Genomic DNA, 27,222 nt, shown 5'->3' on the forward strand with positions numbered 1-27,222 from the left:
AATCGACTTCAAATTTGGCACAAGTATGTGTTTTGACTCAGAATAGAAACCTATTGATTTTGGAAGAAATCGGTTCAGTTTTAGATATAGCTCCCATATATATATTTTGCCCGATATGGACTTCTATGGCCCCAGAAGCCAAAATTTTACCCTGAGTTGCTTAAAATTTTGCACAAAAAGAACAATTAGTACTATCGTCAAGTGTGTCAAATTTTATTGAAATCGGTTCAGATTTAGATATAGCTCCCATGTATATCTTTCGCCCGATATGGACTAATTCGGTCCCAGAAGCCAGAGTTTTACCCCAATTTGATTGAAATTTTGCACTAGAAGTAAATTTAGTAGTTTAGTCAAGTGTGCCAAATTTTATTGAAATTGGTTCAGATTTAGATATAGCTCCCACATATAGCTTTCGCCCGATTTACACTCATATGACCACAGAGGCCAATTTTTTGCTCCGATTTAGTTGAAATTTTGCACAGGGAGTATAATTAGCATTGTAGCTATGCGTGCCAAATTTTGTTGAAATCGGTTCAGATTTAGATATAGCTCTCATATATAGCTTTCGCCCGATTTACACTCATATGACCACAGAGGCCAATTTTTTGCTCCGATTTAGTTGAAATTTTGCACAGGGAGTAGAATTAGCATTGTAGCTATGCGTGCCAAATTTGGTTGAAATCGGTTCAGATTTATATATAGCTCCCATATATATGTTTTGTTTTCTGATTTCGACAAAAATGGTCAAAATACCAACATTTTCCTTGTAAAATCGCCACTGCTTAGTCGAAAAGTTGTAAAAATTACTCTAATTTTCCTAAACTTCTAATACAATATATCGAGCTATAAATCATAAATAAACTTTTGCGAAGTTTCCTTAAAATTGTTTCAGATTTAAATGTTTCCCATATTTTTTTTTACTAACATTTTGTTCCACCCTTGTGCATTAGCCGACTTAAATTTTGAGTCTATAGATTTTGTAGAAGTCTATCAAATTCTGTCAAGATCGAATGATTTTTAAATGTAGTTATTTGGGACAAACCTTTATATATGGTATCGAAAATTTAGATCTACAATGTGGTGCAGGGTATAATATAGTCGTATAATATAGACTTTCCTTACTTGTTTTTTTTTTTTTTGTATGTTGGCCCTTCTTTAATGGATACCATCAAACATTGGCTTTATGCACGAATATAAAAACTGCGAAGTCGTAAAGCCACACCGCCAGACACATTAGTCGTTTGTAAAATCGCTCTGGGAATATCCTAGACATAAACAAGTATATACGGCTGTAAGTTCGGCCAGGCCGAATCTTATGTACCCTACACCATGGATTGCATAGAAACTTGTACTAAAGACTGTCATCCACAACTTTCTATAGTAATAAAATTTTGACAAAATTTTCTATAGTAATAAAATTTTGACAAAATTTTCTATAGTAATAAAATTTTAACAAAATTTTCTATAGAAATAAAATTTTGTTGGATTATTTTTGGGGATCGGCTATATATAACTATAGACCGATGTGGACCAATTTTGGCATGGTTGTTATATACTAGCGCAATGTACCAAATTTCACCACGTACCAAATTTCAACCGGATCGGATGAATTTTGCTCCTCCAATAGCTCCGGAGGTCAAATCTGGGGATCGGTTTAAATTGGGGTTATATATAATTAAGACCGACATGGACCAATTTTACATGGTTGCTAGAGACCATATAATAATACCACGTACCAAATTTCAACCGGATCGGATGAATTATGTCCCTTCAAGAGGCTCCGCAAGCCAAATCTGGGGACCGGTTTATATAGGGACTATGTATAATTATGGACCGATGTGAACCAATTTTTGCATGGTTGTTAGAGATCATAAGCTAACACTATGTACCAAATTTCACCCGGATCGGATGAAATTTGCTTCTCTTAGAGGCTCCGAAAGCCAAATAGGGGGGTCGGTTTATATGGGGGCTATGTATAATTATGAACCGATGTGGACCAATTTTTAGATAGTTGTTAGAGACCATATATGTACACCATATACCAAATTTCAGCCGAATCGGATGAAATTTGCTTCTCTTAGAGGCTCCGCAAGCCAAATAGGGGGTCGGTTTATGTGGGGGCTACATATATAATTATGGACCGATGTGGACCAATTTTTGCATGTTTGTGAGAGACCATATACTAACACTATGTACGAAGTTTCAGCCGGGTCGGATGAAATTTGCTTCTCTTTGAGGCTCCGCAAGCCAAATCTGAGCGTCGGTTTATATGGGGGCTATACGTAAAAGTGGTCCGATATGGCCCATTTGCAATACCATCCGACCTACATCAATAACAACTTCTTGTGTCAAGTTTCAAGTCGATAGCTTGTTTCATTCGGAAGTTATCGTGACGGACGGACAGACGGACGGACATGCTTAGATCGAATCAGAATTTCATCACGACCCAGAATATTTATACTTTAAGGGGTCTTAGAGCAATATTTCGATGTGTTACAAACGGATGACAAAGTTAATATACCCCCATCCTATGGTGGAGGGTATAAAAATTAATTAAAATTAGGTCGACGAGACTATTTCATTGACATATAGAAATATTTTCATGAAGACTATGAATATTTTCGTTAATAACATGAACTACGGTGCTATCCAAAAGATATTTCATAGCTGTAATAAAAAGTGCCATGATATTTGCGAAATAATTTCGTTTGCTTAATGAAAAATTTCATTAATATTACGAAGCCTTTTCTACCAGTTTTCACCAAATTATTGGGATGAGAACGATGGGGTGAATGCGGCAAAAGATCTCTAGGGAGAAAAGAACGGTCCGATGTCCATAGCAGTCTTTGACGCTGTTTAAGCGCAAGCCGAGAAAGTTTCTCTGTCATTTTGTCACAGTCGACGAAACATAAATGCACTGGGAAATGTGCCTCAAGAAAAGCCAAAACTGTCCCTGATAGTGGGACCGTTATAGATCCACTGGAACGCCCTCAGCTCATGTGTCTCGAGAAAAGTGAAGACTGCCGCATTGACCGGAAAGGTAATGGTTGTCGTTTTCAAAAATTCACAAAGTACCATGTAAACATATGGGGTCGCTTAAACAAATTATAGAAAAAAACACCTCAATTGGCAACTACAAAATTCTTTCCATCGCTGTTGTCAAGTTGGTCTAATTGGGCTACCAACTAATGCCCCGTCCATGGTATTTTCGTGATTTTCGAAGCAAAATCTTTCCTTATTCCGATCTTTCCTTATTCCGATCACCAACAATTTGGCACCATACGGCTCCTGTTTTTTCATAACTGAGAAAAATCTATTCTTTGAACACAAATATCAGAAGGGCATAAGTCGTAACTTATGGCTATCGTCAAAAGCGTATTTGCGATGGTACTGAGTCCTTTTGGAATGTCCATGGTCTGTGGCCGAAATGTTTGTCTCTCCAGGGCTTCAATATTGCCTTTACTGTCATTTTCCCGACAATATTCGGTATTTATTCGATCGACCAATACGAGCAGAGAGCGGTCATCCGCCGATACGGCGTCCCATACCATTACCATCGGTGATGCTTGACGCTGGCCTCTTTGGCAAGTAAATCCGATCATTTTGTTTGTTCACAAACTGCTCAATTTGAAATAAAGGGTGATTTGTTAAGAGCTTGATAACTTTTTTTTAAAAAAAAAAGCATAAAATTTGCAAAATCTCATCGGTTCTTTATTGGAAACGTTAGATTGGTCCATGACATTTACTTTTTGAAGATAATTTCATTTAAATGTTGACCGCGGCTGCGTCTTAGGTGGTCCATTTGGAAAGTCCAATTTTGGGCAACTTTTTCGAGCATTTCGGCCGGAATAGCTCGAATTTCTTCGGAAATGTTGTCTTCCAAAGCTGGAATAGTTACTGGCTTATTTCTGTAGACTTTAGACTTGACGTAGCCCCACAAAAAATAGTCTAAAGGCGTCAAATCGCATGATCTTGGTGGCCAACTTACCGGTCCATTTCTTGAGATGAATTGTTCTCCGAAGTTTTCCCTCAAAATGGCCATAGAATCGCGAGCTGTGTGGCATGTAGCGCCATCTTGTTGAAACCACATGTCAACCAAGTTCAGTTCTTCCATTTTTGGCAACAAAAAGTTTGTTAGCATCGAACGATAGCGATCGCCATTCACCGTAACGTTGCGTCCAACAGCATCTTTGAAAAAATACGGTCCAATGATTCCACCAGCGTACAAACCACACCAAACAGTGCATTTTTCGGGATGCATGGGCAGTTCTTGAACGGCTTCTGGTTGCTCTTCACTCCAAATGCGGCAATTTTGCTTATTTACGTAGCCATTCAACCAGAAATGAGCCTCATCGCTGAACAAAATTTGTCGATAAAAAAGCGGATTTTCTGCCAACTTTTCTAGGGCCCATTCACTGAAAATTCGACGTTGTGGCTCGTTAGTAAGTCTATTCATGATGAAATGTCAAAGCATACTGAGCATCTTTCTCTTTGACACCATGTCTGAAATCCCACGTGATCTGTCAAATACTAATGCATGAAAATCCTAACCTCAAAAGAATCACCCTTTAGCTTCTCATCGGAGAAAACCTTATTCGGTTAGAGACCACTTTAGTGCAAGGGAATCAACTCTTTGACTCTCTCCAGGATAACTTGTTTGGTGCATCGGTGAGCTCTTGCAACTTTTGGAACTTCATTTCAGCTCAGGACCAATTTTTTACCAATAAGTAACAAGAGATAAGTTCACCACTGTGGCATCATAATGGACTGAATAGACTAAGTGAGCCTGAACCTGACCTAACTTTCACTGCGGCTTAGGTTTCGATCAAATCAAATCAGGCCTCTCCTTTTCGGAACATTGTTACCGTTTGTGGTCCACCTTTTATTGCGGTAAGGAGCAATAATACAAGAAACAAAAGACTGCTGCAGGGCTCTAATCACAGCTACCTTTGGTTTTCCAGACAAATGTAAAGCAGTCACACTTTAATTTCCATCACGAGTTACTTTATTTATAAATGCAGTAGATCAAAATGCTTTAGTAACCAATAAAATGAACTGTGTATTTGAAACAAAAAATTTTAAAATTGCTTTTTAAATGTATGAAAAAACTAGTTATAAAAAATTGAATTAAAAGAACTTCCTGAGTCGTTAACATAAAGAACATCTCTGGAAGGACATTTTTGGAAGTGATTTTAAAGTTGCGCCTTTAGAAGTACTTCCAAATTTTTTTGCTGGGATAGAAGGCTCATTTCTCTAATATAAAGTTTTTTTCCTTGTTCAAAAGTCGATAAACTTTTCAATGAAGTCGTATTGTCATTATAAATAGGTGATTTGACTTAAAAATGGGTATCATAACATGAAAGAAAATTTTTTTGGGGTAAGGTCAACTTGACTTTAATAATCCAGAAAAATTCTTTAAAATTAATAAAATTGTCTTTGAATTTCTAATCTTTTTCGATCTTTACTACAAAGCAAAAAATCGTTCAAAAATAGGACATGTTTTTTTAACACTTTATTTTAAAGACGTTTTGTACTTAGCATAATTTCTTCTGGAAGTCGGGTCAGAATTTGGAAAATAAAGTTGTTGTTAACTCGTTTTTAAAGGACTTTGGTAGTATATGAAGAAAAAAAGCTGGAAAAACGAAAACTTAGAATTTGCTTCCTAGAAGCAAGTACACAAATCCCAAACTTAAAAGAGAATTGTGTCTTAAAAATATCCTTATTTGTACTCTCTGCTTCTTTGGCTCGGAATCAATACGAAAATTGTTAAAGTAAAGACAAAATCTTTGCAACCGGGCATGCTTTTTTTAGTGTAGAATAAATCTGTAAGCTGGCAGGCGAGCTATTTAGAAATGATAGCAACTTGAAACTGGTTGCAATACATACCTATAAATAATTGAACATTTTTTTCTCAGCGTGGATCATTACCGAAAATCTCATTTTTTATTCAATTTATTGTCCAGTTATGAGACGTTCGATGTGTTAATACAGCATACGTCTCACAACTATTGTCCGCTTTTGAGAGGTGTTTTCAGAGTTCAAGTTTGAGAATATTCGAATTTTAAGTAATTCAAAGCAATTCAAAATTTCTGTAATTTTCAATTTTGAAATTGCAACTGCAACAACAAACGCGGAAATTTTACTTTAATACCATTAAGACAGAAGTTATTTCTTGGCTGATATACTCACAAATGTCGTTATAATAATTCGGCATTAAACCCAATACCTTTATCTACGTGGCAAATATGGAAACCATTTCAACAAAAGTTTAAAAACTATAAAAAATTGTTATTTTTGGGAAATGCATTTCGATTGATACAAAATGCCCAACTTTTTCCAACAATCCAACACAGGATATATCGAAGCGAAAACTATTTTAAATTCACTTATAAAAAATAAAGCAACACAATTAGTTAGCTTAAATCAATCTACTATATATGATTAATATTAGGTCCAGCTCTTGCTTAAGTCTTTCAATTTTCCCAGAATGACTAAGAAAATTTAAATTGACATATAGCAAACTTGAAACTCTCCTGCTAGTATATATTTTTTCTAACTTAACCAGTTCCTGGAAGGGTTTATTTAATCACTTCATCATTTCAATAACATTTCACTTTATTTTGTCATAATTTCAACATGATTGTTTTTTGTATCCTTTTTATTGTTATTTGAAAAAAAAATCGTATCACCTCTATTGAAATTAAAACATAAAATATATGAAAATTAAAAATAAAAAACGGAATAGTATAAAAACAATACACACATACACACAAAAGTGAAACTAAAATGGAAACCATGTAATTTCTATGAAATAAATTATGTAAAAGTATTAACTTGAATACTTAATAATACAAAACAAATAAACAAAATACAATTGAAATAAAGATATGATTCATAAAAAAAGTCTCAAATCCTACGTTTAGATAAAGTCATCATGGAGGTAAGTATATACGATTATTTTTTCTTTAAATGAAGTGAACAAGTGAGACGCGGTAAACATTTGGTTATTATATCGAATTTTTGACAATTTTCCAGTGTAATATTTCCTGTAGGTATAACCCTGACTTCTAAAATAAACCTCACACCTAAAAATTTGCAATTTTTGCCTAACCTAAACTGACAGTGAAAAATGGAAGAAATACAGGGAGCCGATCTCTCTTGGGAGATTCGCCAGTATTTTGTTGTTCCATTTTTCAGAGTCAGGTTAAGTTAGGAAAAACATGTATATACGGCCGTAAGTTCGGCCAGGCCGAATCTTATGTACCCTCCACCATGGATTGCGTAGAAACTTCTACGAAAGAATGTCATCCACAATCGAATTACTTGGGTTGTGGTATCTTAAAACTTCTTAACATCGTTTTCTAAATTGTGAGTTAGTCCATACGTGGTATATATTAGACAAAAAGGTATGAATAAGTAAGTCTACAAATAATTACGAGTCGACATGGAAATTGAAATATGGGGGTCGCTTATATGTGGGCTATATAGAATTATGAACTTGATATGGACCAATTTTTGTGTGATTGGGGATTGATTTATCTGAGGGCTATATATAACTCTAGATCGATATGGACCTAGTTAGGCATGGTTGTTAACGGCCATATACTAGCACAATGTACCAAATTTCAACTCAGATGAAATTTGCTCCTAAAAGAGGCTCCAAAACAAAATCTCGGGATCGGTTTATATGGGGGTTATATGTGATTATAGACTGATATGGACCACTTTTGGTATGGTTGTTAAATATCATATACTACCCCCACGTACCAAATTTCAACCAGATCGGATGAATTTTGCTTCACCAAAAAGCACAGGCATGGTCATTAGAGACCACATACTACCACCATATACCAAATTTCAGCCGGATCGGATGAAATTTGCTTCTCTTAGAGGCTCCGCAAGCCAAATAGGGGGATCGGTTTATATCGAGGCTATATAGAATTATGGGCCGATGTAGACCAATTTTTGCATGTTTGTTAGAGACCCTATACTAAAACCATGTACCAAATTTCAGACGGATCGGATGAAATTTGCTTCTCTTAGAGGCTCCGCAAGCCAAATCGGGGGAACGGTTTATATGGGGGCTATATATAATTTGGACCGATGTGGACCAATTTTTGCTTGGATATTAGAGACAATATAATAACACCATGTACCAAATTTCAGCCGGATCGGATAAAATTTGCTTCTCTTAGAGGCTCCGCAAGCCTAATCGGGGGTCGGTTTATATGGGGGCTATATATAATGATGGACCGATGTGGATCAATTTTTGCATGTTTGTGAGAGACCATATACTAACACCATGTACCAAATTTCAGCCGGATCGGATGAAATTTGCTTCTCTTAGAGGTTCCGCAAGCCAAATCGGGGGATCGGTTTATATGGGGGGCTATCTATAATTATGGACCGATGTGGACCAATTTTTGCATAGTTGTTAGATCATGTGCTGACACAATGTACCAAATTTCAGCCGGATCGGATGAAATTTGCTTCTCTTAGAGGTTCCGCAAGCCAAATCGGGGGATCGGTTTATATGGGGGGCTATATATAATTATGGACCGATGTGGACCAATTGTTGCATGGTTGTTAGAGACCATATACTAAAACCATGTACCAAATTTCAGCCGGATCGGATGAAATTTGCTTCTCTTAGATGCTACGCAAGCCTAATCGGGGGATCGATTTATATGGGGGCTATATATATTTATAGACCGATGTGGACCAATTGTTGCACGGTCTTTAGAGACCATATATTAACACCATGTACCAAATTTCAGCCGGATCGGATGAAGTTTGCTTCTCTTAGAGGCTCCGCAAGCCAAATCTGGGGATCGGTTTATATAGCGGCTATATATAATTATGGACCGATGTGGACCAATTGTTGCGTGGTCATTAGAGACCATATACTAACACCACATACCAAATTTCAGCCGTATCGGATGAAATTTGGTTCTCTTAGAGGCTCCGCAATCCAAATTGGGGGATCGGTTTATATGGGAGCTATGTATAATTATGGACCCATGTGAACCAATTTTTGCTTGGTGTTAGAGACCATATACTAACACCATGTACCAAATTTCAGCCGGATCGGATGAAATTTGCTTCTCTTAGAGGTTCCGCAAGCCAAATCGGGGGATCGGTTTATATGGGGGGCTATATATAATTATGGACCGATGTGGACCAATTTTTGCATGGTTGTTAGAGACCATATACTAACACCATGTACCGGATCGGATCAAATTTGCTTCTCTTAGAACAATCGCAAGCCAAATTTGGGGGCCCGTTTATATGGGGGCTATACGTAAAAGTGGACCGATATGGTCCATTTGTAATACCATCCGACCTACATCAATAACAACTACTTGTACCAAGTTTCAAGTCGATAGCTTGTTTCGTTCGGAAGTTAGCGTGATTTCAACAGGCGGACGGATATGTTCAGATCGACTCAGAATTTCACCACGACCCAGAATATATACTTTATGGGGTCTTAGAGCAATATTTCGATGTGTTACAAACGGAATGACAAAGTTAATATACCACCATCCTATGGTGGAGCGTATAAAAACATTAACATTTTTCCAATTAAAAATTTAATCGGTTCAAAAAATTTTTTAATTGAAACAAAAAATCTATCACAAAAATTTGTTGTATCAATTAATGTTTTAATTGGATTAATTAATTAGTTAATTGACTTTGATGATTAATACTATCATATTATCATCATATTTCAATAAAAATTAATTGGATCAATTAATTTTGTCATTAAAGACAAAAAATATTTTTGTCTGCCATATATAGTGGCAGTTCGATATCATTCATTTATTGTCCATTGTGATACCCCACTGAATAAATTAAAGATTACACAAGTTAAAATTTAAAGTTTTTTAATAAATTTAAGACACAAATTTTGGAAATGTGCATTCCTCTCTTAAAGTCGTATGTCTTTGAACTAACACAAATTTTCCTTGAAGTAAAGAAACTCATTTTTGATTTAACCCTTTGACGACGAATGGGACATATATGTCCCATTTCGTTTTTTCGTTGTAAAATCTACATTTTTCACAAAAAGAAATTCTATCGACGCAGAACTATAATCGTCTACACTGAAAAAAAAAATATTTACGTGTTTTTAAAGATTACGCAAACTAAATTTTAGGATGCGAAATTTACAAAATATTAAGGGCATATTTCTTTAAAATAATGAAATTTTAATTAAAATAAAGTTTATAATCTTTGCTTCAAAAATTTTTTCCATTAAATTTATGACACAAATTTTGTAAATTTGCGTCCATCCGCCAAAGTCCCATATCTTTGAACTAAGGCCAATTTTCCTTAAAGTAAAGAAACGCATTTGTGATTTAAAGAAATTGTCCTTAAATTAACTGAAATATTGAAATTTTATATTTAAGATAAAAACTCTTCAAATATAGGCTAATACTTAGTTTAAGGATTTAGCGTCTTTGGTTTAAAGTTTTTTTTTTTTTGAATTAAGAAAATATTTTTTACATTGAAGTATACATTATAATTTGGATTTTTAAACTGGCATTTGCTTGTACGTGAGTACCTCTATTAATAAACCGCGAAAAGAGACAACAAATTTGATAAATGAGGTATGTATTCTAATTTCAATTTTATTGGTCCTAGATATAAAGCCAGATAAGTCGCTAAAAAATTTCTTTGTTTTAAAAAAGTTGCATCTTTGGCTTGGAATCAATACCAAAATCTTTAAGGGAAGGCCAAAATCTTTGGATCCAAGTAAACTTTTTTTTTTGAGTGTAGGGTAAGAAAAATGATCAACCAACACAAGGTGGGGAATGTATGGATACTCATTACTATTATTACCCCCAAAAAACCTTAAACTCTTCTTGGCTTATAGGAAAAATAAGAACTTTTTTATCAATAAATTTTGGTTTGAGGGCAAGCTTACACAAAGAGCTCAAAACCAAGCACGCATGGCCATGAAAACTTTGCTAAGTCTGGTATTTTTTGTGCTGATTGTATTTTACAAATGCTGACAAAGCTCATGATGTATTTTGTAGTGAACTAAATAAAGTATTCAAAAAAAAAAAATTCTGACTATATACATATGTACCTTTGAAGACGAATGTTCCATGAAATTTCTCGTAGAAGGAAATATTTGTTTTTAACATTTTGACGACATTTTAGGTTAGTAAATAGGTGTATTTGGAATAGGAATTCGCAAAAAAAAAACTTACTTTTATCGAGCGGTTAATTCTTCCTCGTCATACGTAATGGACACAGGGTAATCTATGATAACTACAAGGGAATAAAATTATTAGGTCAATGAAATCCTCTTTTTCCATGCCGGAAAATGGAAAATTGTTGGCGCTATTTTTTTACTATATAATCCACTACTTCAGTTTTATTCTTCCACTGTAGTCATGCATGCACCCATATGTTCGCTTTGGAAACCATCCACTACAAAAAGGCGGCTAAACAAGTTAAAAGCGCAAATATTCGTTAAAAGAGAATTGAACAAAAACAAACAAATTCGATGCTACGAAAATGTGTAAGACAATGAGTAAGAAAACACAAAAAATACGTATATAGTAGAAATACAGCTAAGTAACAATAACATCACGAAAATAACAATGGAAAATATAACACGTAAACGTCTAAGAGGAAACACAAACAGAAATAGAGTACAGACTAAATTTTGTTGAACATTGTTAACACATACCAGAGGGATGAGATAAAAATTCCAGCAAAAACTTAAAAAATTGCCAAAAGCATGGTAAACAATTTACGTTCATGTCTGTCGCTTAATATGACATCATGAGAGAATGAGAGATAAATTTCGGCTAGAAAATAGCTTAACGATGAGAGCTTACGCCAAGTACAAAAATGATCTGCCACAGGTGAATTCAGCTAGAAAATACCCTACAATAGTCAAAATTACACTAAAATATTTTAAGAAATTTGTGTAGCATTTCAATAGATAATTGGGAAATGTAATTTGAATATGAAACAATCGCACCATAGTACTTAAGATTGTAAAGATGGATTATATCTGCCCAGGTTTTGATATAGCTCCCATACAAATCGATTTGTGTGAGATTTAAAAGCAACAGGTCCATTAATAGGTATTGCAAATATGGTGCGCATTGGTCCATGTTTTGGTATACCTCCCGTGTAAATCAATCTCCCGATTTTAATTATAAGGCTAATAGGCACCGTAATTTTTATTTGAGTTATTGAAATTCAAAATCTAGAATTATTTCGAGTCAATAATTAGATGTGCACAATATGGTTTGATATAGTCCCTATATAGGCATCATAGTATTTACCCGATTTGCCTGCACGCTCAGAAAAAACATGTTTTGACATGGTTGCCGCATTCATTTAATGCTTATTTAGAACATGTAGTTGTCGCGAAAACCATGTATTTTGTCTTTGTGAAAAGAATATTCTAGCCGAGAAAAATGTATGCTGGCAATAAGTATTTAAATGGTTCTCAAATGCCGCAAACATGTAATATCATTTCAATGATAGAATTTGAGACCATTACATGGTTGTGAAAATCATGTACCTGACCATTCAATTTTTTTTTTGACTTTTTTGCAGGGAAAAAAGTTTTTTATACTTTACGTATAGACATGTCCAGAACCATTACATGGTCATAAAAACTATGTAAATTTCTTTTTCGTGACCATTTAATTTTTCAACTTTTTGCAGTGAAAAGAATTTTATAAAAACATTGAGCACTTGTTACCTACAATTTACGAAATCACACCTAACTACTGATAAGGAGAAAATTAACTCAAATTAAAGAAGAAAAAATATTGGTGTTAAATCATGACTATTTTAACCGCATGGAAAAAATAAAAGAAATCTTTAAATTTACTGAGATATTGAATATACACTTAAAAAAAAGCATGCCCGGTTCCAAAGATTTTGTCTTTACTTTAACAATTTTGGTATTGATTCCGAGCCAAAGAAGCGGAGAATACAAATAAATACTTTTAAGACACAATTCTCTTTTAAATTTGGGTTTTGTGTACTTGCTTCTAAGAAGCAAATTTTAATTTTTCGCTTTTTCAGGTTCTTTTCTTCATATTATTTTCCAAATTAAGACTCGATTTCCAGTAGAAATTATGCTATGCTATGTTTCAAGTAAAAAACGTCTTTAAAATAAAGTGTTGAAAAATATGTCCTATATTTGAACGATTTTTTGCTTTGTAGTCACGATGCAAAAAGACAACAAATTTAAAGACAATTTCATTAATTGTAAAGATTTTTTCTGAATGATTAAAGTCAAGTTGACCTTAGCCCAAAAAAATTTCTTTCATGTTATGATCCCATTTTTAAGTTAAATCACTTAATTATAAGGACAATACGACTTCATTGAAAATGTTATCGACTTTCGGACTTTCGACTCTTTATAGTAGAGAAATGCGTCTCCTATGCTAAGCAAAATTTGCATTCGTATTTTATTTTATTTTTTTATTTGCATTCGTATTTTCACGACAATATTTTTTCATCAAAGTTACTTTTTTATACCCTCCATCATAGGATGGGGGTATATTAACTTTGTCATTCCGTTTGTAACACATCGAAATATTGCTCTAAGACCCCATAAAGTATATATATTCTGGGTCGTGGTGAAATTCTGAGTCGATCTAAGCATGTCCGCCTGTTGAAATCATGCTAACTTCCGAACGAAACAAGCTATCGACTTGAAACATGGCACAAGTAGTTGTTATCGATGTAGGTCGGATGGTATTGAAAATGGGCCATATCGGTCCACTTTTACGTATAGCCCCCATATAAAGGGACCCTCAGATTTGGCTTGTGGAGCCTCTAACAGAAGCATATTTCATCCGATCCGGCTGAAATTTGGTATATGGTGTTGGTATATGGTCTCTAACAACTATGCAAAAATTGGTCCACATCGGTCCATAATTATATATAGCCCCCATATAAACCGATCCCCCGATTTGGCTTGCGGAGCCTCTAAGAGAAGCAAATTTCATCCGATCCGGCTGAAATTTGGTACATGGTGTTGGTATATGGTATCTAACAACCATGCAAAAATTGGTTCACATCGGTCCATAATTATATATAGCCCATAATTATATATATCCATAATTATATAATTATATATAGGTGTTGGTATATGGTCTCTAACAACCATGCAAAAATTGGTTCACATCGGTCCATAATTATATATAGCCCCCATATAAACCGATCCCCAGATTTGGCTTGCGGAGCCTCAAAGAGAAGAAAATTTCATCCAATCCGGCTGAAATTTGGTACATGATGTTGGTATATGGTCTCTTACAATCATGCAAAAATTGGACCACATCGGTCCATAATTATATATAGCCCCCATATAAACCGATCCCCAGATTTCGGTTGCGGAGCCTCAAAGAGAACCAAATTTCATCCGATCCGCCTGAAATTTGGTACATGATATTGGTATATGGTCTCTAACAACCATGCAAAAATTGGTCCACATCGGTTCATAATTATATATAGCCCCCATATAAACCGATCCCCAGATTTGGCTTGCGAATTCTCCAAGAGAAGCCAATGTCATCCAATCCGGTTGTAATTTGGAACATGGTTAGTATATGATCTTTAACAACCGTGCCAGAATTGGTCCATATCGGTCCATAATTATATATAGCCCCCATATAAAACATTCTCCAGAGTTGACCTCCGGAGCCTCTGGGAGGAGCAAAATTCATCCGATCCGGTTCAAATTAGGCATGGTCGCTAACAACCATACCAAAATTGGTCCAATCACACAAAAATTGGTCCATATCGGTTCATAATCATGGTTGCCACTAGAGATAAAAATAATCTACCAATATTTTATTTCTGTAGAAAATTTTGTCAAAATTTTATTTCTAGAGAAAATTTTGTTAAAATTTTATTCGGTTCATAATAAAATTTTCATCATTGTCAAAATTTTATTTCTATAGAAAATTTTGTCAAAATTTTATTTCTATAGAAAATTTTGTTTAAATTTTATTCGGTTCATAATCATGGTTGCCACTCGAGCCAAAAATAATCTACCAAGATTTTATTTCTATAGAAAATTTTGTCAAAAGTTTATTTCTATAGAAAATTTTGTTAAAATTTTATTCCTGTAGAAATTTTTGTCAAAATTTTCTTTCTATAGAAAATTTTGTCAAAATTTTTATTTCTATAGAAAATTTTGTGAAAATTTTATTTCTATAGAAAATTTTGTTAAAATTTTATTTCTGTAGAAAATTTTGTCAAAATTTTATGTCTACTTTGTCAAACTGAATTATATACGTATTGGATCGATCTTTTTTGATTTAATATATACCACGTATGGACTTACATACAATTGGTGTTAGGAGGTTTTAAGATACCTTGCCATCGGCAAGCGTTTCCGCAATTTAAGTAACTCGATTGTGGATGGCAATGTTTAGATGAAGTTTCTACGCAATCCATGATGGAGGGTACATAAGCTTCGGCCTGGCCGAACTTACGGCCGTATATACTTGTTTTAGTGTAGAATTACCAGTAGTTATATTTTCCAATACACTGAAAAAATATTTACGTGATATTAAAGATTACGCAACCTCAATTTTAGGATGCGCAATTTACACACTATTAAGAACAAATTTCTTTAAAATAATGAAATTTTAATTAAAAGAAAGTTTATAATATTTACATCAAATATGTTTTTTTATTAAATTTGCGTCCCTCCGTTAAAGTCGCATGTCTTTGAACTAAGGAAAATTTGCCTTAAAATAAAGAAACACATTTTTGATTTAAAGAAATCGTACTTAAATTAACTGAAATATTGATTTTTTGGATTTAAGACAAAAAAGCTTCAAATATAGGCTAAGACATATTTTGAGGATTTTGCATCTTTCTTTTAAAGTTTTTTTTTTATTTTTTGAATTAAGAAAACATTTATACTTTGAGGTATCCGCTATAATGTGGATTCTTAAACTGGCATTTGTTTGTACGTGAATAGCTTTATTAGTATACCGCGAAAAGAAAATGAAAATTCGATAAATGAGATCTGAATCCTAATTTCAATTTTATTGATCCTAGATTTAAATCCAGACAGGTCGCAAAAAAATTTCCTTATTTTAAAGAACCCGCATCTTTGGCTCGGAATCAATACCAAAATCCTTAAGGTCAAAATCTTTGGATCCAAGTAAACTTTGTTTTTAGTGTAGAGAGCATCCTAGAAAATGTCTTCAGCCGCATCTTTGGCTCAGAATCATTACCAGCACCCTCAAGGTAAGGTCAAAATCGTATCAACAAATCAAAGTTACTTTTTTTAGTGTGGAACTACCAGTAGTTATATTTGCCAATACAAAAGATAAAAATGGGAAATGGTTCTTATTTTCAAAAACCAATACCTTCCAAAATTTCTTTTAACCCTTTTTCTTGTAGACTTATGTATAATACGTAATATCAACTTTTCAGTGGTTGGCGTTTCAAACCAATATACGAAACTAAACATACCCACGTTTTTAAAGATACACTATATCATAGAAAAAGCTTGGCTTAAAAAAGCTTCTTCATTACTCACACGATAAGAGATGGGAAACAACAATACTTCAGAGGCAATATGATATCAGTTAACGAATGTAAGTAAACAAGTGACGACGTGTGTTTTTGATACACGTAAAGCGGTGTAAAAGTTAATCCAAAAAGTAACAGAAAACAAACAAAACAAATAATCGACATAAAACATTAAAACGCCAAATCCGAAACGAAAAATAAAAATGTAAAGTGGTGATTATTGGATAAAGTGTAAACATCTCTAAAAACCTTAAATTAATCTAAAAGCTGTATATAAATAGGGATTTTATGAAATTTAGTGAAAAACTTCAATGAAATCAAAATTTTCGTTTTATTTTCAATACAATATAGAATTAAGAATTGTTTGTTAATTTCTATAAAATTCGTTCATATGAGTATTGTGTGTTTGTTTTTTTTCACAGTTAAGGTAAAACTTTGATGTCAAGTTTACTATAATCATGACTCCTATATATATGAGAATAGAATAATATATACAGTTTGTAATTATTCCATATTTTTTGTGAAACAATTATAGTAATTGTTGTTTCCCATATAGATTGATAAAAAATACTAAAAATAATAGCTAAACATTTTCTGAAATCATTTCTAGAGTTTGTTATCTAATCACTAGTGAGTTTTGTATATCTTTAAATATATTTCAAAGTCATTTCAAATTTTCTACAAAAATATTGAATAATAATATCTTTTTCTGTAATTCTCATCGAATGATAAGCAATTCCAACGGATCACAATACGTTTTTGTTGTATTATTATAATACATCTAACAAAGTACCAGTGTAAATATTCAAAGAAATTAAAACAAAAGCTATACCTATTTAACTTGAGTAACTGAGAGCGTTTCAAAGTATTAACTTCTGTCTTAGCAATATTGTTATTGTTGCTATTGTAGACTTACTCACTCCAAAGTTCAAACAGCGGTTTTAATTGTTGTCTTTTTAACGTTACATTATTAGTTTTGCCATTGTTTGTTGTTTGTGTTACTGTTTTTGCTATTGCTGTCGATGGTGAGCTCAACAACTGACACCCTGTTGTGCTTTTGTAATGTTATTGCTGTGGTGCTCGTTTTTTTATTCTCTTTTGTTTTTCTTTTAATAATTAAGCATCCATCATATCAAGTTGAATACAGTAACATACAATTCATTGCAATGCATTAATAGAAGCTAGCTTCCTTCACAACTTTTTCACATCACTTCCCCCCTTAGGCTCACTGTTGTTCTATTAATGAATCTGAAAGAAACAAACAAAACAAAAGACTTAAGACACAAACATAACTCTTATTTCTTTACAGTCAATGTATTTCTTTAGTTATGCTCTCGTTCTCTATCTCTCTCTCCCTTACTCACTCTCTGTTGTTTTTATTAATCGCTAAAGTAAATTAGGCTTGTGTGGCTTGCCAGTACAATGACAAAGTGTGATTCTCTTTAAATATTTCAAAAATTAATTGGGAGAATTTATTGTTGAATTTAATAGACTTAATCAAAAGATATTCGTTTAAATGACTCAAGACTATTAGTGAAGTAAACAATTTACTATGATTTATTTCTGAGTGAGAATAAAATGAAAAGAAAATGTATATTGGGTTCAATTAAAGTACCATTTATATATGTTGATGTTTTTCTATTTAATTCTTATTAATGATTTGATTATCCAACTGCCTTGTTTTATAATGGTCAACAAAATCATTGAGATAATGATCTTGTTTTATTTTTATTAAGTGATTTCAAAGTGATTATATTCTGAGGTAAATCTCTGAATGACAAACTGCAATAACAAAAGGGAAAGCGGAAAATAATTGAAATACTATTTTTAATTGATTTAAATGGGACTGAGATAAAAATTCTTTAAAGTTCGAATTTTGATGCCGAAATTATTTATTTCTATTATTTATAATAATTCATTTACCAATACAACAAGATAATTATCTTAAATATTACAATATTGGAATTACAATGTTATCATAATCTCTATGTTATTGAAATGAACTTGCTACTACAACATGGTGATGATTTGTGTCAATTTCCACAACCGCTGGTTAAGTATTACGCCTAAGGTCACATTTCATCTTTTAAGAACGCAAAGAAAAAAAAAAAACGTTTGGAAAACCGAAAACGTTTTTCTTTTGTTAGAGTTTTTTGAATTGCTTCGAAAATTTTAAGCTTTTAGCACCAAAAAAATTCGTTTGTTTCGAAACTTTTATTTTTTCAATAAAAAAGTTATTTTTGAAACAACAACAGAGTCCATTTCGTTTATATCAAACACTGTTCTTTTCTGACTTTAGGTCTTTAATAAGACACATTTTACAGTTCAAAATTTAATATATATAATATATATATATATATATATATATATATATATATATATATATATATATATATATATATATATATATATATATATATATATATATATATATATATATATATATATATATATATATATATATATATAATGTTTAACATTTTTCCGGAATTTTCCGAACATATCTGTAAAAAAAAAACGATCCTACGACCCTTGGCATGCAAGTCGGATGTAGCAACCACTGCTCCACGGTGCCAAACTAAATGTTTGTTTCTGTTAAATAAACTTTGTTTATTCGGTTCGTATGCGCCGCAAGCTATGCTATATAAATATAAATTATATGGATATTTATCTATTGATGACCATAACAGGTACATAGCTCAGTGGTTAGTGTGTTGGCTTACAAAGTGTAAGGTCCGCGGTTCGATTCTCCGTCCAGTCGAAAGGTAAAAAATTTTAAAAATTTATAAAATCGTATAATTTCTTCTACATTGTTGGTATTACAGGAAAAGGTGTTAAGAACTAAAAAACCTCGTGGATGTGAGAAAGAAGTGAGGGAAATTGCAATTAGCAAGAAAACAATGTTTTTTTTTGAGTTTGTCTTTATGAAATTGTTTTAACATCCTGGAAATGAATAAACGTTTATCACAAAAAGTATATACTTTTCTTCCAAATACACTTCCTTACAGCGAAAAGTAAATGAGAAACGAACTTTGTTTGTCTAAAATTTCGTTTGGGAGGAAAGAATTATTTTTTTCGCGTGTACCATACAACGATACACACAAGTTTTTAAGATTTCCGTTAATTTTTACACTCGTTGAAACACCTAATGAAGTATGTCTATTTTCCCTACGGGAAATGGATCATCCCAGTACTGGACAAATCCCTTGCGTGTATGCATCGGTTCCAGTTCTGTTCAAAACGTGTGGAACAGATCGCTCGCTTTGAAATGGGTTTGTCATGACGGGATAATTTTACATTTTAAGACACGACGTGGACCCATTCCAAAGGACACGTGCTGGAAATTTTAGTAAGGCCACACCATAGATATGTCTTCATCACACAGTCTGGGAAAAACTCTTACAAATCTGTGTTATTTGGAATATGTTGAACAATAGATTTCCGATAATTTTATTTCAGTAAATATGTAAGTCCAATAAGATTTTGTTATCAACAGGGTAAAGAAATCCAAAAATATTATAAAAATTTAAAAATTACCGCAAACTGGAGCACTAGTACAAGTCATCTGTTAGGTCCTTTGGTGGCAATTTGCACCAAGTTTTCTTAGGGAGAAATTTTAAGACAATCTTGTAATGTCGGTCAGTCTGATCTAGTCATGTTTGTAGATCATATTCATTTTCTGGCTAAACCCTGCACTTAAAAACAAGCATATCAGGTTCCAAAATTTTTTTCATTAAACTTATTATGTACTAAGGATACTTTTAGGACACAATTCTCTTGTAAATTTGAGTTTCGCGTATTTGATCCTACGAAATAAATTTTAATTCTTTCGTTTTAGAGCTTTTTCTTCGTGCGCTATAAGAGTCCTTTAAAATTTAAAATTTATATTTGATAATGACGAATAAAATTTCTAAATTCAGACTTTAATCAGGGTAGAAATTATACTATCAACAAAATTTAAAGACGATTTCTTTAATTTAAAAAAAAATCAAGGTAATTAAAGCCATGTTGACCTCGGTCACATGACTATAAGAACAAAACGACTTCATTGAAAAGTTTATCGCCTGTTGGACAAGGAAAATAACTTATGTCAGAGAAATACAACTCCTACACAGAAAAAAATATCACTAAAATATTTCCAATTAAAAAGTTGATAAAAGTTTAAATTTTTTTCAATTAAATAAGGAATTGATACAATTAACTTTTTAATCAAGATAGAAAAATTAAGTTAATCAAATCAATGGGTAAACGTTTTGAAATTTTTAATTAAAAACTGAAGTGATAAAATTAACTTTTTCTATTAAACTGGGAAGACTAAGTCAGTTAAACAAATGATGGAAAATTTTCCAATTTTTATTAAAAATTTATTTCAAAGAATCAATTTTTTTAATCAAATTAAAAACAATAATTCTGAAAAGAAAGTAATTGAAAATAGTTAAGTTTTTAATTAAAAAATTAATTGAGTTTTGCAATCAACATCAATTAAATTTTTAAATTAATCAAGAAAGTAATTGAAAGTTTCTAATGAAGTCAATTACATTTTTAATCAGGTATTTTCTTTATGCCCATTAAAACTGTGATGGAACTACCATTTGGATCAATTAATTTCGTGATTGCGTCCGATTTGTGTGTGTGTGTGTGTATACGACACAATATTATACAATTAAAAAGTTAATTGACGTTGAAAACATAATCAGTTAAAAAATTAATTGATACGATTAACTTTTTAATCAAATTACAAAACGAAGTCATTAGATATTAATTGTATATAACTAATATTTGAATTAAAAAATATCAAATTAAAAATATTATTATAAATTTCGTTAGAATATAATAAGTTTAATACTATTCACTGGTTCATTAAAAGCTGCTCCATGTCTAAAGAAAAATTCCCATATAAAGAAAAATAATTATAAATAAATAAACAATTACATAAAAACAAATTGTTTGTCTTAATTAAAAAAATAATTGAATTTTTCGCCAAATAAATTAAATCTTTAATTGTATCAATTAAAAAAATCAATGAAAAGTTCCGAATAAATTATTTAATTTTATAATCAAGAATGTTTTGTATTTCTAATTAATTTTGTGATTGATAATATCATTTTGGTTATTGAAGAAGTTTCAATTAAAACATTAATTGGTTTAACAAATTTCGTAATTGAATCAGAAAAAAATTACTGTGTAAGAATTTCGCACTCGTATCTTGTGTAGTAAGCCGCTCTCTCAATTTGACTTCTAGAGGGAAATGATTCTTCAGATTTCGCTTAATTCAAAGTCTAGCGTTTTTTAAACCTCTATTTTGGTCTTCTGATTTTCATCCGATGTGGGTGAAATTTTAAATTTAGTATTAATTTTGCATGAAATATTGAACCCAATGGATATAACATAGATTCGTATCGATCCATATCTTGATCTTATTTCTCCAGCGCAAAGCAGTCGCCATTCTTATCAGATGTGTCTGTAATTTTAAATCTGTTTCCTTTTAATGTGTGATGCAGCGATTCTACTTTTTATTTGATATTAAAGAAAATTTGTTAGCGTCAAAAGAAAACATTGTTCCTCACAAAAGGAAATTCTTCTTTCAGTATATGGGGAATGTTAGAGTTTTCTATTGATATAACGTTTTCTTTGAATTGCAAAAAGTAACTCCACATTATACAGTACCGCTGGGGTAAATTTGAGCCACGTGTTGGTTTTTGTCTTCCTATAATAAATTTTTCAAACAATTTTCTATTACGGACATTAACACCTTTGTATAACGAGAACGAAGACACATATAACGAGGGTATTCCCAAATGAGGAAAATCAAAACAAAAGCAAAAAATCTTATCTATAGCAATTTGAACACCATTTTTCGGCTGATGATACAAAAATCGAAAATTGACGTTTAGATTAAGGGCAGTTTTGTAGAAAAAATAGAAGTCCACTTTAAATTTTTTTCAAAATCGTGTCAAATACTTTAATCGACGTTGGTCAAAATTGTCTAATCGACTTTTTATATTGACCAAAGTTCTCAAAAAAAAAAAAAAAAACTAAAAATTTGGAAAAATTGGTCCACATCGGTCCATAATTATATATAGCCCCCATATAAACCGATCCCCCGATTTGGCTTGCGGAGCCTCTAAGAGAACCAAATTTCATCCGATCCAGCTGAAATTTGATACATGGTGTTAGTATATGTTCTCTAATGACCACGCAAAAATTGGTCCACATCGGTCCATAATTATATATAGCCCCCATATAAACCGATCCCCGATTTGGCTTTCGGAACCTCTAAGAGAAGCAAATTTTATCCGATCCGGCTGAAATTTGGTACATGGTGTTAGTATATGGTCTTTAACAACCATGCAAAAATTGGGGTACATCGGTCCATAATTATATATAGCCCCCATATAAACCGATCCCCAGATTTGGCTTGCGGAGCCTCTAAGAGAAGCAAATTTCATCCGATCCGGCTGAAATTTGGTACATGGTGTTAGTATATGGTCTCTAATGACCATGCAAAAATTGGTCCACATCGGTGCATAATTATATATATCCCCCATATAAACCGATCACTAGATTTGACCTCCAGAGCCTCTTGGAAGACCAAAATTCATCTGATTCAGTTGATATTTGGTACGTGGTGTTAATATATGGCCTCAAACACCCATTCACAAATTGGTCGAAAGAGGTCAATAATTATATATAGGTCCCATATAAACCGATCCCCAGATTTGACCTCCGGAGCCCCTTGGAAGAGCAAAATTCATCCGATTCGGTTGAAATTTGGTACGTGATGTTAGTATATGGTATCCAACAACCATGCAGGAATTGGTTCATATCAGTCCATAATTATATATAGCCCCCATATAAACTCATCCCCAAATTTGATCTCCGGTGCCTTTTGGAGAAGCAAAATTCATCCGATCTGGTTGAAATTTGGTACGTGGTGGAAGTATATGATATTTAACAACCATGCCAAAAGTGGTCCATATCAGTCCATAATTATATATAATCCCCATATAAACCAATCCCGAGATTTGGTTTTGGAGCCTCTTGGAGGAGCAAATTTCATCCGAGTCAGTTGAAATTTGGTACATTGTGCTAGTATATGGACGTTAACAACCATGCCTAACTAGGTCCATATCGGTCTATAGTTATATATGGCCCTTAGATAAATCGATCCCCAATCACACAAAAATTGGTCCATATCAAGTTCATAATTCTATATAGCCCCCCATATAAGCGACCCCCATATTTCAATTCTGGCTCTCTACGTGCCGTGCAAAAGTCCATGGCGATTCGTAATTATTTGTAGACTTACCTATACATAACTTTTTTGTCTAATATATACCCCGTATGGACTAACTCACAATTTAGAAAATTTAAGAAGTTTTAAGATACCACAACCCAAGTAATTCGATCGTGGATGACAGTCTTTCGTAGAAGTTTCTACGCAAACCATGGGGGAGGGTACATAAGATTCGGCCTGACCGAACTTACGGCCGTATATAATTGTTATTTTTTATTTTAGGCATATATTTTCGTATATATTTTTTCGGAAAAAAATTCTCGTAATTTGCAAAATCTTCTCAAAGGAACTTCCATGGAAGCAAAAAAGTCAAACGGCACAGGTTCAAATCCCAGAGGGGATGAAATTTATTTTCTTTTTTTATTATTATTTTTTTTACTTTTTTATTGTTTTTTATTTTTTTATTAGTTTTCTATTTTTTTGTAAAATTTAATTGTCCAAAATTTGCACTTAAAATAGCCTGATTGCGTTTTTCCCACCACAAGGACTGCATCGGAAGTAGAAAAAAATCATTGGGGAATCCCAGGATGCGCTTTAGAAGAAATGTTTGTGCACTTGTCCAAAAGGACTGCATCAGAAACAGAAAAAATCATTGGGGGATCCCACGATGCGCTTTAGAAGAAATGTTTGTAGACTTGTCCAAAAGGACTGCATCGGAAGTTGAAAAAACTCGATGGGGTATTCTGGGATGGGCTTTAAAAGAAATGTTTGTGGATTAATTTCTATTTTTTTTGCTGGGATGTCATGACACCCCTTAGGACAAAAAAAGAGGAACAGCAAAGTGATTAGACATAATCAATTCATTCATACTAAGATTTCTATCTAGTATGTTGTTGTTGTTTTTGTTATTTTATCCAACTTCCACAAAGTGCACTTATCTTAATTAATCTTGTAGCTTTTTTTTATAAACTCAACGGATATTCCTCAGTATTAATAACAATGTTAATGTTCAATATTGATGGGAAAATTTGAAAAGAGCACTTCAAGACTTTCATATCAATCTCCAAAATGATTTGCACTTTTATAATGGATTACAGAATAACAAAGTGTAGTAGAAGGAGAAGAAGAAAAACACACAAAGAGAAATTGGAATTGTGTGCTGCAATATATGGCTTAATAATAGTATGCCTTGGCTTATACTTTGTCTACGACGTCATTATTAAAAAGATTTTAAAAGTTTATGAACCCAAAAATATAATTGCTTCAATCAGTAAATCAGTTAGTTTTTTGTTGATAGAAAATTATTTTTCCAAAACGAAAGATTTAAGACACAAACCTGTTTTCATTAGAGGTAGCGAGAACAATCCCAACAACTTCGAACTTCTAAGTGTTCAGGTGTATATAACTACGTAGGTAGAAAACAAAATATGAAATTCTTTACCAAATAGAATGAAATTCTTGATTTTGTAGCTAAGCACTAGGGTATGTGGCATAGCCTTTGGATAATTGCCTTAGTTACTTCACAACGAATGTTTATAGGAAATTTTTAAGTCATAACCAAACCAAATAAATACGAATCAATAAAATAGGGTACATATGTATAAGTCTCTTGTCTTATAGGTTCTTCAAAGAATTCATTTATGAATGAGAGTCTCTTGTGAATTCTTTGTTGTGATTTTCTCAAAACTCATTTTGGATTTAATGAAAAGACAAACAGCTACGAATTGATTGTGGGTGTTTATTTTACAAGTTGTCTGTTTTCATGGCTCTTAATATGACGTTTTTTGCTTGCTCGTTTCATTGATTTTGCTGATTGTAAGTAGGTGTGAATTGATATGAAAACCAACAACATTGAACATATATAAAAATAAAATCATTCAAATTTTGATGATTTCCATTGAAAACAAAAAAAAATTTTTTTTTTGGTGTATGAACATTTTTGGCAAAGTTGACGTATTAATCCAAAATAATCAAAGATGATTTAGTTTTTTTTTTTGCTTTGTGGATCCACCCACATTTTACTTTTAAGTGTAAGGTGTTTGTGTATTGTTTTTTGATACAAAAAAAAACGAATATTCAATCATAGCATTGGATGAATGAATGATGTGATATTTCTTGATATTCAAACGTGTTGAACTCATTTAAGCTAAACTCTTTTGTTACCATATTTATAAATGACCTGTTACACATTTTATTTGAAATCGTTCAGCAAGTGAACTGATCATTATTATTTTTTGTTTTGTTTTTCTTTTCTCTTCCAATTTGAATTACAAATCATTTTCGTGACATAAGTTAGGAGTTTTAAATTAGAAAGTCGTAAAAGTTATTTTTAAATTTCCTATGTCATATGGCTACGTAAATTATATCAAGTCAATGTAATTTCTACTTTTAGTCGTATTATGGTAATTCATTCAGATTTATATTTCTATAGTCTTAAAGCAGAATGCCCTTAAATAATTAAATAATTCTTTTTGTGTGAATGATATACCTACGAGAAAAATTGATTTTAGAGCAACTTCTTTTTCTGATCTAGCCCTGTTCGTCTGTCAGTTCATCACATAATCCACGTCCCAATTCCTAGCCAATCTTCATGAACCTTTCATCATTTATCAAACGTTTAGTTTCAAATATAGTACAAAGTGCTTAAACATGTTTTTAATATTAAAAAAAATTATAAAATTATAAAAAATTATACTAAGATTTGACTTCATTTTACCCTCAAATAAAAGTGGAAGCTAATTGTCCAATCACTTTGGCTAGTTGGACTTATTTACGAGTTGAGCACAATACAAATTTTCATGGAATTTGCAAGGCAAATACGGCTTTAATGAGCCCGCGACAGGGATTATAAATGATGTTGACGAAAAAGTACTAAAAATATATTAAAAATGTACTTTTCGAATCCAAAAGGCGCTAAAATTGCACAATATCAAATTTAAAGACTATAATAAGAGTATACGTATATTTAAATCTAGATCGATTTGGACACTTTTTTTAATTTTCTAAAAAAATCTTATTTTCCAAAATTTTATTTCTATAGAAAATTTTGTCACATTTTTTTATGTATATAATAACTTTTCTCAAAATTTTATTTCTGTAGAAAATATTGTCACAATTTTATTTCTATAGAAAATTTTGTTAAAATTTTATTTCTACAGAAATCAAGTATTCCAATCTACAAAACAGTAAAAAATTTACCATATTTTGTAGAATTCTGCCAACTGTTGCAACCGGCTCAGAGGTTCTAAGCATTATTGCTAAAGACACCATGTTTGTATTTAGGTTAGGTTAGGTTATGTGGCAGCCCGATGTATCAGGCTCACTTAGACTATTCAGTCCATTGTGATACCACAGTGGTGAAATTCTCTCTTATCGCTGAGTGCTGCCCGATTCCATGTTAACCTCAATGACAAGGGACCTCCTTTTTATAGCCGAATCCGAACGGC

The 27,222-nt window shown here is 32.4% G+C and overlaps 1 protein-coding gene across 4 annotated transcripts in view; it reads left to right on the plus strand.

The window, feature by feature from the left end:
* Window positions 1-16,612: 16,612 nt before the first annotated feature.
* jbug (filamin-type immunoglobulin domains fbug) overlaps window positions 16,613-27,222 on the plus strand; it is a 169,667-nt gene continuing 159,057 nt past the window's right edge. For all 4 annotated transcript variants that reach the window (XM_075311895.1, XM_075311897.1, XM_075311896.1 and 1 more), the window contains exon 1: window positions 16,613-16,744. The gene's annotated coding sequence lies outside the window, so the exon portion shown is untranslated. The remainder of the gene's footprint in view (window positions 16,745-27,222) is intronic.

The sequence above is a fragment of the Haematobia irritans genome, chromosome 5 (genome assembly GCF_050003625.1).
Source record: "Haematobia irritans isolate KBUSLIRL chromosome 5, ASM5000362v1, whole genome shotgun sequence".
Classification (NCBI taxonomy): domain Eukaryota; kingdom Metazoa; phylum Arthropoda; class Insecta; order Diptera; family Muscidae; genus Haematobia; species Haematobia irritans.